Genomic DNA, 17,786 nt, shown 5'->3' with positions numbered 1-17,786 from the left:
CTTGCTGTCTTTCTGTGTTTCTTAGAGCTCAAAATTGCTAGTTCTCCTCCTTCTATTCTTCAAGTTTGAATTGTAAAGAGAGGAGAGAAAACTTCTGTAAGGGTTGTCTCCTAAGCCCGTAAAAAGGAGTGAATCTATAAGAGGGTGGTTGGCCTTCGCCTATTGAAGGAAGGCTTCTAGTTGACATCGGTGACCTCGTCGGTGGAGGAAGCCAAAAGTGGAGTAGGTCAAGATTGACCGAACCACTCTAAATCTCGGTTTGCATTTCCTTTGAGTATTTTACCTTCACTGCAAACTTCTCAATAGCTTACTGCCCTCTGCAATTTTACGAACGAGTTTAAAGTTTTAGACGAAAATATGCATTTAGACGTAAAACTACATTTAGACGTAAATCGGCTTTCCTCGTACAATCATCAGATTGCAGTTTACGTTTACGTCATGATTTCAACTACATACTACCTTCTGCGATTTTACAAACGAGTTTCAAAGTTCAGACGTAAATCTGCGTTTAGACGTAAATCTGCGTTTAGACGTAAATCTACGTTTAGACGTAAATCTGCTTTTTGCATATTACTTTTTGAGCTGTACAATACCAGCACACTGTCTTTATACTTCTGCGTAAACTGCACTTAATCATAAGTAATCTTAGAATCGGCTTTTGCATCAAAATAGTTTTTATCGAACGAACGCAGCTTTCATTTTTTATCGTTGAAAGATTTCCGCTGCACTAATTCACCCCCCCCCCCCTCTTAGTGCTCTCGATCCTAACAATTGGTATCAGAGCGGGGTATTTCTCATTTCGGATTTACACCCGAGAGAAATGGCTCTTCAAGAGGGCTTTTCGGTCTTTCGTCCACCGTTCTTTAACGGATTGGACTACACTTATTGGAAAACTCGAATGAGAGTTTTCTTGATTTCTCTAAATCCGGATTTATGGAATATCGTTGAAAACGGTTTTCAACTTCCCTCTAAACCGATGAACGAATGGTCGGATTTAGAGAAGAAGTATTTTTCTTTAAACACAAAGGCTATGAATGTCGTATTTTGCGCTTTGGACAAAAATGAGTTCAATCGGGTTTCTTTGTGCGAAACGGCTTTCGATATTTGGCGCACTCTTGAAATCACGCATGAGGGAACTAGTAGAGTCAAAGACTCGAAAGTTAATATTTTACTGCATGATTTCGAGCTTTTTCATATGAAACCAAGCGAAACCATTGTTGACATGTACACCCGTTTTACGGATGTCGTCAATGGTTTAAAATCACTTGGTAAAAGCTTTTCGGATTTTGAACTCGTTAGCAAAGTTTTGCGCTTACTTTCTAAAACTTGGGATTCAAAAGTAACTGCTATTCAAGAATCGAAAAACTTGAACCAATTTCCACTTGAAGAACTAATTGGTTCATTGATCACATATGAAATGATGTGCAATGCACGTGAAGAACTTGAGAACCACCTTCCAAAGAACAGGAAGGATTTGGGACATAGAACATTTGAAGACCACTCGAGCATAAGCTCAAGTGATGGTGAACTTAAACTACAAATGAAACAAAAATTAAAAAGTAAAAAGAACGGAACTAGTTGCTTTGAACGCAAGAAGAAGAACAAAAATTGGGATGAATAGAGCTCCTCCGAAGACGAGGAGAAAATCAACAAAGGCGAGGTGGCAAACTACGCCTTTACGCCTTTCGACGCTGAGGTAATCAAAATGCCTTTAATTTACTTTGAAATTACATAATGCTTTTCATAATGCATTTTTCTTTTCTTAAAAATTACATGTTTAATAATTTTATAATGAAAATAGAAAAAATTAGGAATCATGCTTATCATTCTAGTAATTTTGAAAATAATCATGAAAATTGCTTGTTTATGATAAACAAAATGATTTTGATTAAAAATACATTATGAAATCATGCTATATGTGGTTGAGAAGTAATAATGTGTATCATGTTGATTTCCATTGTTATTTCTCGATTTTGAGTATATGAAATCATGTTCAATTTGAAGTTATGATTAATGAGTATATATTTTTGAAATTATGGTGATTCTTGATTATCGATTTTCATGATAATAACAGTGGCTTTAAAAAAAAAAAGAAAAAATTGATGCATGTTTTCATAAATGAAAAGGCATGCTAACATGAAATCGATCACTTCAAATGAAACACTTAAAAAGGGGGAAAATATATTATCAATGAAATCATGAATCTATTTATGTTTTGTGAGCCATAGAAATGATTTTGATGACTTAAAATTGAAATGAGTTTTATCAAAATCATGATCTTGTTTATCAAATTGAATGAATTGAAAATGAATAATGATTTTTCTCTTGAATGATTGTGACTTGTATTCCTTGTATTCATGATATGATTTTTATGCAATTCTTTGTATTCATGAAATATTTATCTCATCACCCAATTATTTCTTTTTCAATATTCCTCAAGTGATGATATGAATGCATGAGATATTCATGAATTTATTTTGATGTATGCAAATGAGAAGTTTCGATCATGCATGGTAGGATGCAATGTGACAAATTAATACCATGATGATTTGAAATATTTATGATTTGGAATGATGCATATGCTTTTTATTATGATAATGTATGATGTGTATCATGAATGCTTAAAAAAAAAAAAATTAAATAAATAAATGTTTATATCATGTTAGATGGTTTTACATATTATGCATGATAAGCTATAGTGATGAGTGAAACAATGATTGAAATAATATGAATGATGATTTGGAATCATGCATATAATAATGAGTTTATATGTTTTGAAAATGTGCATGTTTTAATTTGAAAATATAATGATGCACAAATGAGATTGATACTAACCTTTGTCATGATTTAAAAATTGATTTAAAGGGTTTTGCCCTTCTTTTTGACAATGACAAAAGGGGAGATAGCTAGCTTGCACAATTCAAGAAGAAAGCAAAATTTGCACTTCTCAAAAGAGAAGAAATTGCTATCTTGAACATCACCAAGAAGTGCTATCTTGCAAATCTCAAGACACACAAATGCAATCATGCAAAATTTGTAATTTTGCACATCATTAAAATTTATGATGCTTTGGTGATTATGCATGTTCTAAAATGTTATAAAATTCACTAGCTTGCATGATGTAGAGCTTAGCTATATTGAACATCACCAAGGAATGCTGTCTTGCCTATCTCAAGAAGCAAAAAGTTAACTTGCACATCTAGCAAAACTTATATTTCAAGAAGCAAAAGTTGCTTTCTTGAACATCTCAAAAGTGCTAGCTTGCGGGCCTTAAAATGTAGAAATTTTTTGCTAGCTTGTATATGGTAAACTTGCTATCATACTACCATGATGATGAGCAAGCCTTATCTTCATGATTATATTTGAAAAACTATGGCAAAAATCTGTTCGAATGATAAATCTGTTAAAATTATTTTTCGAACTTTTTTGATTAAATGATCAAATCACTTGATTGCCATAATGATTTTACACAATTACTTGCCATGATTACATGTTGGAAATTATGTGCTTGAATACAAAAATTTCCATGATAATAAGCATGTTTTACCTTCATGAGTGTAATTGAATATCTCTAGTAAAACCCTGTCCGAATGTATGAAAGTGTCAAATTTCATTTTCGGATTTTCTTGATCCTAACAATTGGATTTTCTTGATACATTATCCTCTTCCGAACTTAACAAGCATATGTCATATCTAGTTTAATTCACATCACTGACATATGGAATCATCTAGCAAATGCACTTATCATGTGAAAAATATTTTTCGAGAAACATATTTGATGGTTCCCTCTTATAAAAGGAAGATATTTTTACATACAAGGATTTGACTCACATACATATCTTAATCCTTGCATAAATGAAGTGTGCTTTAATATCTTATCGATTTGAACTTCACATATGGCTTTCCTCCTTCATGTAAAAAGATAACAAATAAAAAGGAAGAAGCAATAAAAGCTATCTCCATGTCATGTTTTCCTCGAGATGTTTGCATTACTGGTATCCTATCACTCACTGTTGGAAAATGATATGAACCAACTTATGGCATCGCACCTATATTTAAAATTTGCTTATATGGTTCTTCTTGTTGTTGATGACAAAGGGGGAGAAATATATGAATTGATATGGTTGCTATCACTAATGGTTGCTATCACTGATGCTGATATGTTTGCTATCACTAATGATGATATGGTTGCTATTACTGATGTTGAAATGTTTGCTATCACTGATGTTGATATGGTTGCTATCACTGATGCTATGATTAGGCCATACTTGCATCACCAAGAAATATATGATTGCTATCATTGCTATGATTAGGCCATACTTGCATCACCAAGTAATATATGATTGCTATCATTGCTATATGCCCTGTATCAAGATATCAAACAAAAATTTGCATCGTACGAGCTGATATCTTACCATGTGATGCAATGCTACACTTGCCAAAATATTTGAAATGTGTACATCATGAAATGATATCAAAATCTTGCTTCACAACTTTACATGTTGATATCATGCAATATGATGAAATGCTACAATTGATAAACACTTGAAATAGTTGCGTTACGATATCAAAAGCTAACACTGCAAAGGAAGCAAAAATTTGCTACCTTGCAACTTGCATATTTCAAGAAGCAAGAGTTGCCTTCTTGAATATCTCTAAACTGCTAGCTTGCAAGTTCTAAAATGTTGTAACATTGCTAGCTTGCATGTGCTATCTTGTATGCCGTAAAACTTGCATATCTAAAACTTGATAGCTTGAATGTTCTAAGCATGATGTAACATTTGCTAAATTTTCTAGCTTCAAACTTGCATGATGGTAACAATAGATATTATGTTTTTCATGCAATGAGTTAAACTTACATCACAAACACTTGATTGTAGTACTTCTCCTTTTTGTTGATGACAAAGGGGGAGAAGTATGTTGATGACATGACATGTTATGCATAAGTTTATGATGACATGTTGCTTAGATTTTTGAATCTAAGAGTTTCTATCAATATGGCATATTGATAGGGGGAGTTTGTTTAAACTCCGGGAGTTAAGTTTAACTCCGTCATCAAGTAGTTGTCATCATTAAAAAGGGGGAGATTGTTGAATCTCGTATTTTGATGATGAAACTACTTGATATATGTTTATGATTCAATCTGCATCTTGAGTGACGCAGGGTGCTTCGATCAGGATGAGACAATTAAAGCAAGAACATCATGTTGTGCCGGAGGAACATGTCAGAAGATTGGACGTCGGGCCAGTGGATCGGTCGACGTATCGACAGAAGGCTTCGGGCTGTGGACTCGGGCATCGGGCCAAGAAAAGCGGGTATTGTGCCAAGGATATCGGAGTTGCGGAGTCAACTGGCCGATTGGGCAATAGGCTCCAAGAAAGGACGATGCGCCGAAGAATCGGACGAAGGGTCGAGGGACCAATGACATGCCGGACAACTTGGTTAATTGCTTAGGATTAATTGTCTCGATCAAAGTCTTTGTTTTGAGTGTGCAGGATTGACTACGATAAAAGTAAGACATGCAGCAGGAGTTGCGCCGGAGTCATGACAATGATCACGTTGGGAGTTCGAGAGCTCGACGGAAGTTCGGACAATCGTCGGAGGTTCTGCGGGAACAAATCTGAGAAGTCCAGAAGCTTGCCAAAGGAGCTCGTCGGAACTTGCCAAGTGGATCGTCGCAGTCCAGGAGTTTGCCGGAAGTCCGCAGGAGCATCACCGAGGGTTCATCGGATGATCGACGAAAGTTCGCCGGAAACTCGCTGGAAGAAGCGAGTGATGCACCGAAGCAAGCTGTAGAATATGTCTTAGGAAATAATCGTAGTTAGCACTTTGATTAAGTTAGAAATGGGAGGTGATCCCATTAGCTTAATCCTGGGGCAATTGGGGCCCTAAAAAAACTCAAATTGGGTCGAATGTTTCAGCCCATTCAGACCCAAGTTGCTGTGGGAGGTGCAACCGCCTAGGCAGGGAGGTACCACCGCCTAAGCTATGTCTCCCAGTGAGACTGGGAGGTGCAACCGCTCCAGCCAAGAGGTGGCACCGCCCCGGGCTCAGTCTCCGAGCGAGACTGGGCGTTGCAACCTCCTCTGTCAGGAGGTAGCACCACCAGAGCTCAAGTTTCGAGCTCTGCCAGGCGGTGCAACCTCTCCAGTCAAGCGGTGCAACCACCTGAGCTCGGTCTTCGAGCTTTGGCAGAGAGGTGCAACCGCCCCTGACAGAGGTGGCACCACCCAGAGGCTCAGTCTTCGAGCTCTGCCAAGCGGTGCAACCGCCCCAGTCAGGAGGTGCAACCGCCTGATCCTGGAATTCCGGGATTTGATCGTTTTGAGCTCCAAATTTGAACTGGGTTGGGGCCTATAAATACCCCACCCATTCAGTACTGAAAAGATACAGCACATACACTCGAAATCTTGCTATCTTTCTGTGTTTCTTAGAGCTCAAAACTGCTAGTTCTCCTCCTTCTATTCTTCAAGTTTGAATTGTAAAGAGAGGAGAGAAAACTTCTGTAAGGGTTGTCTCCTAAGCCCGTAAAAAGGAGTGAATCTGTAAGAGGGTGGTTGGCCTTCGCCTATTGAAGGAAGGCTTCTAGTTGACGTCGGTGATCTCGTCGGTGGAGGAAGCCAAAAGTGGAGTAGGTCAAGATTGATCGAACCACTCTAAATCTCGGTTTGCATTTCCTTTGAGTATTTTACCTTCACTGCAAACTTCTCAATAGCTTACTGCCCTCTGCAATTTTACGAACGAGTTTAAAGTTTTAGACGAAAATCTGCATTTAGACGTAAAACTGCATTTAGACGTAAATCGGCATTCCTCGTACAATCATCAGATTTCAGTTTACGTTTATGTCTTGATTTCAACTGCATACTGCCTTCTGCGATTTTACAAACGAGTTTCAAAGTTCAGACGTAAATCTGCGTTTAGACGTAAATCTACGTTTAGACGTAAATCTGTGTTTAGACGTAAATCTGCGTTTAGACGTAAATCTGCTTTTTGCAAATTACTTTTTGAGCTGTACAATAGCAGCACACTGTCTTTATACTTCTACGTAAACTGCACTTAATCATAAGTAATCTTAGAATCGGCTTTTGCATCAAAATAGTTTTTATCGAACGAACGCAGCTTTCGTTTTTGATCGCTGAAAGATTTCCGCTGCACTAATTCACCCCCCCCCCCCCCTCTTAGTGCTCTCGTTCCTAACATGACCGACTTCTAGGTTGGTGGAACCCCTATAGCATTCTAAGGAGTGATCTCCCTCAAAGATTAATCTACATAGAATTCCTCTAGGGTTCTATCATCGAGATTTCGTTGGGAGTTTGGGAGTTCATCGGAAGTCTAGAGGTTCGTTGGAAATACTACCGGAATTGATCGAGAAGAAGCTCATCAGAACTTGCCAAGAAGATCATCGTGAAGTCCAAGTGTTTGCCGGAAGTTTGCTGGAAGTTTGTCGAGAGATCGTCGAAAGTCCGTTGGAAGATCGTCGGAAGCTCGTTGGAAGAAACCTTGATTGACCGGTCTTCCTTTATTAAGTATATGTCTTAAAAATCATAGTTAGCACATTATTAAGTTTAGGTTTGGGACATAATCTCATTAACCCCTAGGGCGACGGTACTATAGTGGCGATCAGACTCCTACAGCGATGGCTTCTTCTTAGGGCGAAGGTATTGTAGCGGCGATCAGGCTCCTATAGCGGCGGCTTCTCCCTAAGGCGACGGTACTATAGCGGTGATCAGACTACTGTAGCGGTGGCTTCTCCCTTTGGCGATAGTACTATTGCGGCTTCTCCCAAAGGCGATGGCACTATAGCGGTGACTTCTCCCTAGGGCGACGGTATTGTAGCCCCTAGGGCGACGATACTGTAGCGACGATCAGACTCCTACAGCGATAGCTTCTCCTTGGGGCAAAGGTATTGTAGTAGTGATCAGGCTCCTATAGCGGCAGCTTCTTCCTAGGGCGATGGTACTGTAGCAGTGACCAGATGAGGGATCAGACTACTATAGCAGCGGCTTCTCCCTCGGGCGACGGTACTGTAGCGATGATCAGACTCCTATAGCGGATGCTTCTCCCTAGGGTGATGGTACTGTAGCGGTGACCAAAGGAGGGATTAGACTATTGTAGTGATGGCTTCTCCCTAGGGAGATGGTACTATAGTGGTGATCAGACTCCTATAGTGGCTACTTCTCCCAAGGACGATAGTACTGTAGCAGCTATCAGACTCCTATAGTGGCGGCATCTCCCTTTGGCAACGATACTATAACGGTGACCAAAGGAGGGATAAGACATTACAACGATGGTCCCTAGGGCTGGTGACGGTGGCGAGAGGGTATATATGAAGGAGAGGCTCTCTGCCCTTACCTCTCAAGTTGCTCCTCCACTATATTCTCTCCAAAGAGATGCTCCTTCGATGAAGCAGCATCGAAGCAGGTCACGCTCTAGATCACGGCATCCGGCTCTCATTTCTAGTGACCCTCGGCCTTAGACTAGCCTCTTCAAGGTTTTAGTTGGAAGTCCGGATCTTAGCTTCAAATTCTTTACTCTAGAAGTTCAAGTAGATAAGAAAATTACTATATACGAGACTGCTGATTCCGCAGAGCTGAGTGAGACATGGTCTATGGTGATTGTTGGCTATGTGGTAGGTCTCAAAATATCCTATTTTCTACTATCCTTATTTATCAAAACTCGATGGGGAATATCGACATTTAATCTCCATATGCTGGAGAATGGTTTCTTTGTTTGCAAGCTATACTCTGAAAAAGATTTACAATGGGTCCTTAAAGGGTTTTGAACTATTCGTGACCATCCAGTGATTCTACGACGTTGGTCTCCTGATGTCCGTTTGGAGTTTGACGACCTACAATCTATTCCATTATGGGTATCATTTCAAGGTCTTCCTCTATATCTTTGGAGTCGACATTTTATTGTAAAGTTATGCAGCACTTTAGGACAACGCCACTCTACATCGACAAAGCAACAGCAACTCAGATGAGATTAGCATTTGCACGAGCATGTGTACTAGTTTTTCCAACGAAGATCTTCCTAATGAGGTTTTTTATCGTGATCTTGATGGGAATACTCGGAAGGTACATGTCTCATATTCCTGGAAGCCACAACGATGTTACAGTTGCTTATCTTTTGGTCATTCAAATGGAGCTAGTCGGCAAACTTCGAAACCGATCACTAAGGTCTACCGGCCACATCAGGCGCCTCAGCAATAAGGCGAGTCTCCTATAGTGGCAGTAGCACCGATGGTGGCGAAGACTATTAAGCATTCTGACTCACAGGGACAGCACCGTGGACAGAAGGACAAATCTAGAACTTTATCTCTTCCTATTACGTCGGAGCCTTCCATAACGGAAGTTTCTCATGGTACTCATGGACAGGAAAAGCATAAGTCAGGAACTTCATCTCTTCCTATATCATTAGATCTACCTACAATAGGAATTCTATTATTCACTCATTGCACCAACCAGGACCTTGTGTCTCAACGAACTCAGGCCCAAATAAACCTCACCAGCAAGGATATTCTTCCTCAACAAACTCAGGCCATAACAAACCTCACCAACAAGGATATTCTACCTCAACAAACTCATGCCCCAACTGACCTCTCTAGCCAAGCTACCTCAACAAGTACTAATCAGGATATTGTGCCTCAACAATCCTATTGCGCTTCGACAAACCCTGCCAACCACGACTACATGACTCAAGGTATTTTAAAATTTAAACATCTGCAAGCTGTGGATGAAGTGGATAAATATAGGAATAAAGCCTTAAAAGGTAAGGATATTATGTGGGAGGAAAATACAAAATCGAAGGATAAGAAAAAGGTTGGAACTATCCATCCAAAGTCGTAGGATAAATACCTTTCTTCCTTTCCCATTTGTTTTATTTCTGATGAAGATAACCTACTGGAATGTTCGTGGACTTAATAAGCCTAAAAAAGTGGGGAGCTCAATAGAATAATCAAGTCTGCCGCATGTGATATTGTTATTCTAGTAGAAATAAAAATTAAACAATCGAGCATTCAAGCTCAAAAGAATTTAATATAGCCGGACGTAGAACTGTTTACCAATGACTCTCATGAAACCTTTGGTAGAATATGAGTCTTATGACATCCTAACTCTATTAATATCTGGTTTATTTTTGCTACTGATCAATTCGTCCATCTTAAGGTAGAGGATAAAATGAATGGCTGTCAATTCAATTTCACTAGTATACATGCTTCAAACAGTATACAAGAAAGAAATACTTTGTGGTCTGATCTGACTAATATTGCATATGGCTATCTTAATGTACCTCAGATTGTTTTTGGTGACTTTAATACTGTTCGGTACATAAATGAAAAAGTGGAGGGTAGATAGCTTTCAGAAAGTCTGCATTGATTGATATAAAATATGTGGGTAATTGGCTCTCTTGGAGTAATCAAGGTGCTAGTAATAGAAAAATAATTGCTCGACTCGATAGATATCTGATTAATCAAGAATTATTAATAGTTTGCCCTGATTTACTTCTTGAGTATGATGCTCCATTATTTTCTAATCATTCTTTAATATGCATACACGCAGACAAAGCAACACCAAGAGGTAAGAAACTGTTTAGATTCTATAACATGTGGAGTACTCATCCTCAGTTCTTTGATGTTATCAGATCAGCTTGGAATGTTAATGTGCATAGATCCCCCCCCTTACATCTTATGTCAAAAACTTAAAGCCTGCAAAGCAACACTTAAGGAGTGGAAGACAAACACTTTTAGCAAAATCATGTTAGAACCCTTACAGATTCTAAACTAGGGGTTGATCTCTTTAGGAGATCGGCCTCCTTGGAACTCTAGGGGTTCCTCCCTCCAAGTTGCTGCTCAAAGGCTGCATAAAAGATTCATCTATTGCTTATCAAAAGAGGAGGAATACATGGCTATTTATAGGGCTTCTAAACTCTAACTCATAATAGGACTCATACTCAAGACTCCTATTCCTTTACAACTCCTAATACTTCTCTAAGAATAACTCATAATATGACTCATACTCAAGACTCATATTCCTTTACAACTCCTAATTCTTCGTCAAGAAACAACCTCCTAACCCTAGCCGGCCTCTTTACCTTTTTAATAGGGGTCAGATTAGGTAGATTTTACATGAATGCCCCTCTCTATTATGACTCTCCTAGCTAGAGTCCTAACATATTACCACCCGAGTTCAATTTTGCAGAAAGGAACTAATGGCAATGCAACATGAGCTGCAACATCAACCCCATTATGAGAATCTTATTTACAATGAGACAAAAGCCAGAAATAACTTCATGCAAGCCTTAAAGTAGGAGGAAAGTTTTGTAAAGTAGAAGTCTCGAAAGCATTGTCTTACTTTATGGGATTCCAATACTAAGTTTTTTAATGCTTCCATTGCTACTCGAAGGGTCGTTAACCGCATCAGGAAATGCAAAGACAAAGATAATAATCTTATTGAGAATTTAGATGAGGTTAAAGCACACACTGAGTAATTTTTGTTGGAAAATCTTAGGGATGACATCAGATGCGTAGTGGAAGAACAATGTTAGAACCCTTGCAGATTCTAAACTTGGGGTTGATCTCTTTAGGGGATCGGCCTCCTTGGAACTCTATAGGGGTTCCTCCCTCCAAGTTGCTGCTCAAAGGTTACAAAAAAGATTCATCTATTGCTTATGAAAAGAGAAGGAATACATGGCTATTTATAGGGCTTCTAAACCCTAACTCCTAATAGGACTCCTACTTAAGACTCTTACTTCTAACCAACTCCTAATATGACTCCTAGTCAAGACTCCTATTCCCTTACAACTCCTAATTCTTCTCTAAGAAAACACCTCCTACATGAATGCCCCTCTCAAGTAGGACTATCCTAGCTATAGTCCTAACAGAATGTCCCTCTCAATTAGGACTCTCCTAGCTAGAGTCCTAATAGTTTTACATGAATGTCCCTCTCAATTAGGACTCTCCAAGCTAGAGTCCTAACAGACCCGCCGCCCTCTTCAAATCAGCCTTGTCCTCGAGGCTGATGATTCATGAATTCTGGGAATTTGATCTTCAAGTTGTCATAGTTCTCCCAAGTGGCATCTTCTATTGGTAGGTTCGCCCATTGTATTAGAACTTCATTAGTGGGTCGTCATCGTCGAGTCACGATCCGTCGATCAATAATGGCACTTCGCTGGGTCTGGAGTTCTCTTTGGGTAGTCATATTTGGTGGGTCGCCTTGGGCTGTCTCCAAGCACCTATTTACAACTGTCTCACCGTCGATTTGTGGGTGATATGCCATACTCCTTTTCAATTTAGTACCCTGCATATAGAATAACTTGGTCCAAAATCTACTCGTGAAGATGCAAGTAGAATTTATCATAAGCACAATGCGTCCCTTATAGTGTAATTCTTTTGTGTCCCAATTGTAATGAGCCACGGAGCTTGGTGCTTCCTCCAATTTTTTTATAATCTTACTAGTCTCTGAATCTTCCTACCATTCCATCTTAATATCCTTAAGAAAGTTGCTGGTCAGAAGTGAAATGGCTCAAACTTCAGCTTGCTCGGTTAGCTGCGAAAGCGCATATGCAAGAACATTCTCTTTCCCCTTTTTGTAAGTTATTTCATAATCAAATCTAAGAAGTTTTATTACCCATTTTTGCTGCTCAGGGGATGATATCTTTCGCTCCAAAAAGTACTTGAGGCTTTTATGGTCGGTTTTAATTTGAAATCGTCGACCAATCAAGTAGGGTCTCCACCTCGTTGCTGCGCGCACAATGGCAAGCATCTCCTTATCATATGTTGACTTATTTTGATGGGAGGGAGATAATGCCTTGCTAGTGTATGTGAGTGGTTGACCATCTTGCATGAGAATGGCTCCAATTCCGACTCCAGATGCGTCGGCCTCAATAATGAAGGGTCAGTTGAAATCTGGTAGTGTTAGCACCGGCGTCGTCGTAATGGCTGTCTTAAGTTTGTCGAAGGCAGCGGAGGCTCTGTCCGACCATTGGAAGACATATTTTTTCAATAAGGAAGTAATTGGTGCACTAATCTCTCCATAGTTTTTCACGAACTTGCAGTAGTAGCCTGTTAAACCCAGAAAGCCATGTAGCAATTTTATGTTCCTCGGGGGTCAGCCAGTTTTGCATTGCTCCAATTTTGAAGGGGTCTACTGTCACACCTTCCTCTGATATGATATGCCCAAGATATTCCACCTTCTTTTGAAGAAAGCAAAAATTCATAGTGGTTGTTGTGTGTTCAAAAGATGGTTTTCGGTTTGTCTTCTTCGCATACTCGTATTTGATGATACCCGGATCGAAGGTCCAGCTTTGTGAAGATTTGTGCTCCCTTAGCAACTCATCTACTACTAGAATAGGGTATTTATCCTTGATGGTTATGCCATTAAGAGCTCGGTAATCAACACATAATCGCCATATTCTATCCTTCTTTCGTATGAGGAGCACTAGTGAAGAGTAAGGGCTGCAACATGGCTGAATAACTCCTATTTTGAGCATCTCGTTTATAATCCTTTCTATTTCATCCTTTTGGAGATGTGAATACTGATATTGCTGAGCATTTGCTGGAGATTTGCCTGGAAGAATCGTTATACAATGATCATGCCGACGGGTAAGAGGTAGGTTGCGCGGTTCATCAAATATATCTGAAAATTCAGCAAGCAAAGGAAGTAAATTTAGATCTTCAAATTTTTTTGGCTCTCCCTTAGTTTGATGCTCAAGTTGTACCAAAAAGCCACTGCATGCTTTATGCAAAACCTTCTCCATTTGTTGTGTGCAAATCGTCGTTACGTCGCCCTCACGTTTCCCATGCAGTATCACCTGTTTCTCCTTACTGTAAAATTTTATAAATAGTTGTATAAAATTCCAAGAAATATCACCTAATGTCATCAACCATTTAATTCTAAGTATGGCCTCATGATCATCAAGAGGGAGGAGGATGAAATCTGCAATTATCTCTTGGTCCTACAGCAACAGTTTCACCTGCGGGCACCTATGATCACACTTCAAAATCCGTCCGTTGGCGACCGTAACGACAAACCTGCTACAATTCTCAATAGGTAAGTTCATATGGACAGCAACCTTACTGTTTAGGAAGTTATTAGTGCTGCCTGTCTCGATGAGAACAGTGATCGGTTGTTGTTTGAGAAGGCCTCCAACTTTCATCGTTTGCGGGTTTGAGTAGCCAGCTAGTGTTTGTACCGTAACTTCGGTCGGTTGTGGCTCTTCTTCTGCATCTTTTTCTTCATATTCAAGGCTCTCTTCTGAATGTTCAATGACCTCTTCTTCTATCGGTCAATCAGAAGAAGTCCTCCTTTACTACAGCGATGCTCACGGCTCCACGGCTCGTCATAATGCCAACATAACCCCTTCGCATATCGCTCCCGAAGCTCTTCTCCTGTTAACCTCTTTGGTGCAGGGACTTGGTTGATAGTAGGGGGGGCTAAGGGCTTCAATATTACCAGTTGAGGAGTGACCCCAGTCCTCCGAGCTTCATGGTTCAATTGCTCCTCTTGATGTCGTGCGAAAGAGATGGCTGCCATAAGCGTGTACGGTTGTCGCGCTTTAACTTCTCCTCAGATCTCCGGCTTCAAGCCCTCAATGAAGGTCCTCAATAGCTGTTTTTGAGACCAATCATGATTTTGATTAGATAACCTTTCAAACCTGGTTTGGTACTCCTGAATGGTGGAGGTTTGTCGGATCTTTGCTAGTTGTTCGTCAATATTCTCGTAATCGGTTGGTCTGAAGCGGATCAGCAGTCCTTCTTTGAATTGTTGCCATGAAAGGACTCCATAAGTATGTTCAAACTATTTAAACCATTGTATAGCATCCCCTTCAAGATGTATAGCTGCAATTTTCACCATAGATGCATCTGCGATTTTGTGGTACCGAAAATATCGCTCCGCGCGTGAGATCCAACCAATCGGGTCTCCTTCTTCCCATCTAGGGAAGTCCACTCTCATGCATGGATAGTTGGGGTCGGTCATAGAGCCTCTCCTCCCTTGGAAGTCATCTCTTCGGGCTTGGTGTGATTGGGCAAAGCTCTCTCCTTGATATGATTTTTTCGGGCTTAGTGGTCGGCCCAATCTGAGTTCGGTAAAGAGCGTCCGAATCTTATCCTCCATTCGCACCTCCAAGGCTTCGAATTTAGCATTAATTACCTCCTTAGATGCCATAGTATATGGCCCCAAATCAATGATGTTAAGATCTCTCTTTTGCTGTTGGGTTAAAGGCATGTATAGGTTGAGAGAAGTGATGGTCGAAAGTGTTGGTGGATTGGTGGATGTAGGCTGCGGTTTAGGCTTATTTTGGGTGCAGTTTGAGGGTGTGGTTTAGTAGAGTTTTAGGGCTGTGGATGAAAGTTTTGGATCTGTGGTAGATGGTAGCAAAGGTTTGACAGAAATCCGTGGAAGTTGCAGCAAGTATGTGCTGTCTTGTAAGAGTAGAATTGTCGTCGAAGAAACAACGGTTTCTCGACGTAATTTCCACCAAAAACTTGGGAGAATTGAGGAGGGAATTGATAGCAAAATTACATTTTATATGACAGCAAGGATATCTAATTTAATCAAGAAAATTTCGGCAGTATAACAGCAAGGAAATTGGTGCAAGTTGCAATTGCAGAATTATCGTCGAAAAATTTCAGCGGGTTACGATGAAAATTTGCAGCAACATAAAATCATTTTTAGAGATGAATTTCTTAATAGATCAATCTCAGATGGAAGCCAAAATGATCTATGAAGTGTATAAGAAATTTCATTCAAAAAGATTGCAAATAGATGGGTTAAGGCAACGATATGCAGTTGAAATTTTCTGCAGCATAGATTTTCAAGTGCAGCAGATTGGACATAAAAGATCAGTAGTTTATATTGAGAATTTTTCGATGAAACTAAAGGGAAATATACTGTTAGGAAGTGTCAAAGATGTCATAAAAATTTCGTAGAAATTTGGATAGAAAAAGCACAGTAACAAGATCAAACAGATGGTGCTATGCGGCTTGAATTCTGCAATTCAAGTGCAGCAGATTGGACATAAAAGATCAGTAGTTTATATTGAGAATTTTTTAATGAAACTAAAGGGAAATACACTGTTAAGAAGTGTCAATGATGTCATAAAAATTTTGTAGAAATTTGGATAGAAAAAGCACAGTAGCAAGATCAAACAGATGGTGCTATGCGGCTGGAATTCTGCAATGTATCTTTCGTCGTAGAGATGAAAACTTTGTGACGAAAAGTTTATGCAGCAATATAGGAACGATTTTTTTTTTTTTTTGGATTTTCGAATAAGGATAACTAAATTGCAGCAATAGTAAGGTAGGAAACCAGAACCTGTTGCAATTCACGGGGAGATCAAAGGATGATCCGTGGTGGTGGAGATGATGACGGAATTCGGTGACGATCTTTTAAGCAATTGTGGGAATTGCTTTGGATGGTTGTAGAGGGTTGATGGATGGCTGTGGAAGGGCAGCGAGACACCAAGAACGCTGCTCTGATACCAGGTGGTACAACCCTTGCAGATTCTAAACTTGGGGTTGATCTCTTTAGGGGATCGGCCTCCTTGGAACTCTATAGGGGTTCCTCCCTCCAAGTTGCTGCTCAAAGGCTGCAAAAAAGATTCATCTATTGCTTATGAAAAGAGACGGAATACATGGCTATTTATAGGGCTTCTAAACCCTAACTCTTACTTCTAACCAACTCCTAATATGACTCCTAGTCAAGACTCCTATTCCCTTACAACTCCTAATTCTTCTCTAAGAAAACACCTCCTACATGAATGCCCCTCTCAATTAGGACTCTCCTAGCTATAGTCCTAACAGAATGTCCCTCTCAATTAGGACTCTCCTAGCTAGAGTCCTAACAGTTTTACATGAATGCCCCTCTCAATTAGGACTCTCCAAGCTAGAGTCCTAACAAACAAGAAAATAAAATCCCCGATTCCCAAAGAGATGTTCGTCGTCGTGCGAAGATTGGTGCGCAAAATCCGCGAAATTGAAAAACCACATATAGAGTAGATTGTGTTACCTAGGGAGATCGTATATCCCTGTTTCCTTGCAGATCTTTAGGAGAGGGTGAAAGAGGTCAAGCGTCCTCCTCTCTAGCGGTGATTGATAGAACCCTTGCAGATTCTAAACTTGGGGTTGATCTCTTTAGGGGATCAGCCTCCTTGGAACTCTATAGGGGTTCCTCCCTCCAAGTTGCTGCTCAAAGGCTGCAGAAAATATTCATTTATTGCTTAAGAAAAGAGAAGGAATACATGACTATTTATAGGGCTTCTAAACCCTAACTCCTAATAGGACTCCTACTTAAGACTCTTACTTCTAACCAACTCCTAATATGACTCCTACTCAAGACTCCTATTCCCTTACAACTCCTAATTCTTCTCTAAGAAAAAACCTCCTACATGAATGTCCTTCTCAATTAGGACTATCCTAGCTAGAGTCCTAACAAATCCGCTCTCTTCAAATCAGCCTTGTCCTCAAGGCTGAGATTCCATTACTTAGGGAACCGGGTCTTCAGCTCCTCATATGGTTCCCATGTGGCGTCTTTAAGTGGTAAATTATTTCAATGCACTAGTATTTCAGTAGAGGGACGTCGGCGATGCATCACGATCCTACGATCGAGGATGGCTTGTGGTTGAGCTTGAATAACTCCATCCTCAGTGGTGTTGTGCAGTTTGATATGGGGTGACTCGTGTTCTTTCAACTTGGGCTTCAGGCATGACACGTGGAAGACAGGGTGAATTTTGGCATTCTCAAGTAATTTAAGTCTATACGCCACTGCTCCAATACATAGGGCCCAAAA

The sequence above is a fragment of the Musa acuminata genome, chromosome BXJ3-3 (assembly GCF_036884655.1).
Source record: "Musa acuminata AAA Group cultivar baxijiao chromosome BXJ3-3, Cavendish_Baxijiao_AAA, whole genome shotgun sequence".
Classification (NCBI taxonomy): domain Eukaryota; kingdom Viridiplantae; phylum Streptophyta; class Magnoliopsida; order Zingiberales; family Musaceae; genus Musa; species Musa acuminata.
This window is presented reverse-complemented; position numbering follows the sequence as displayed.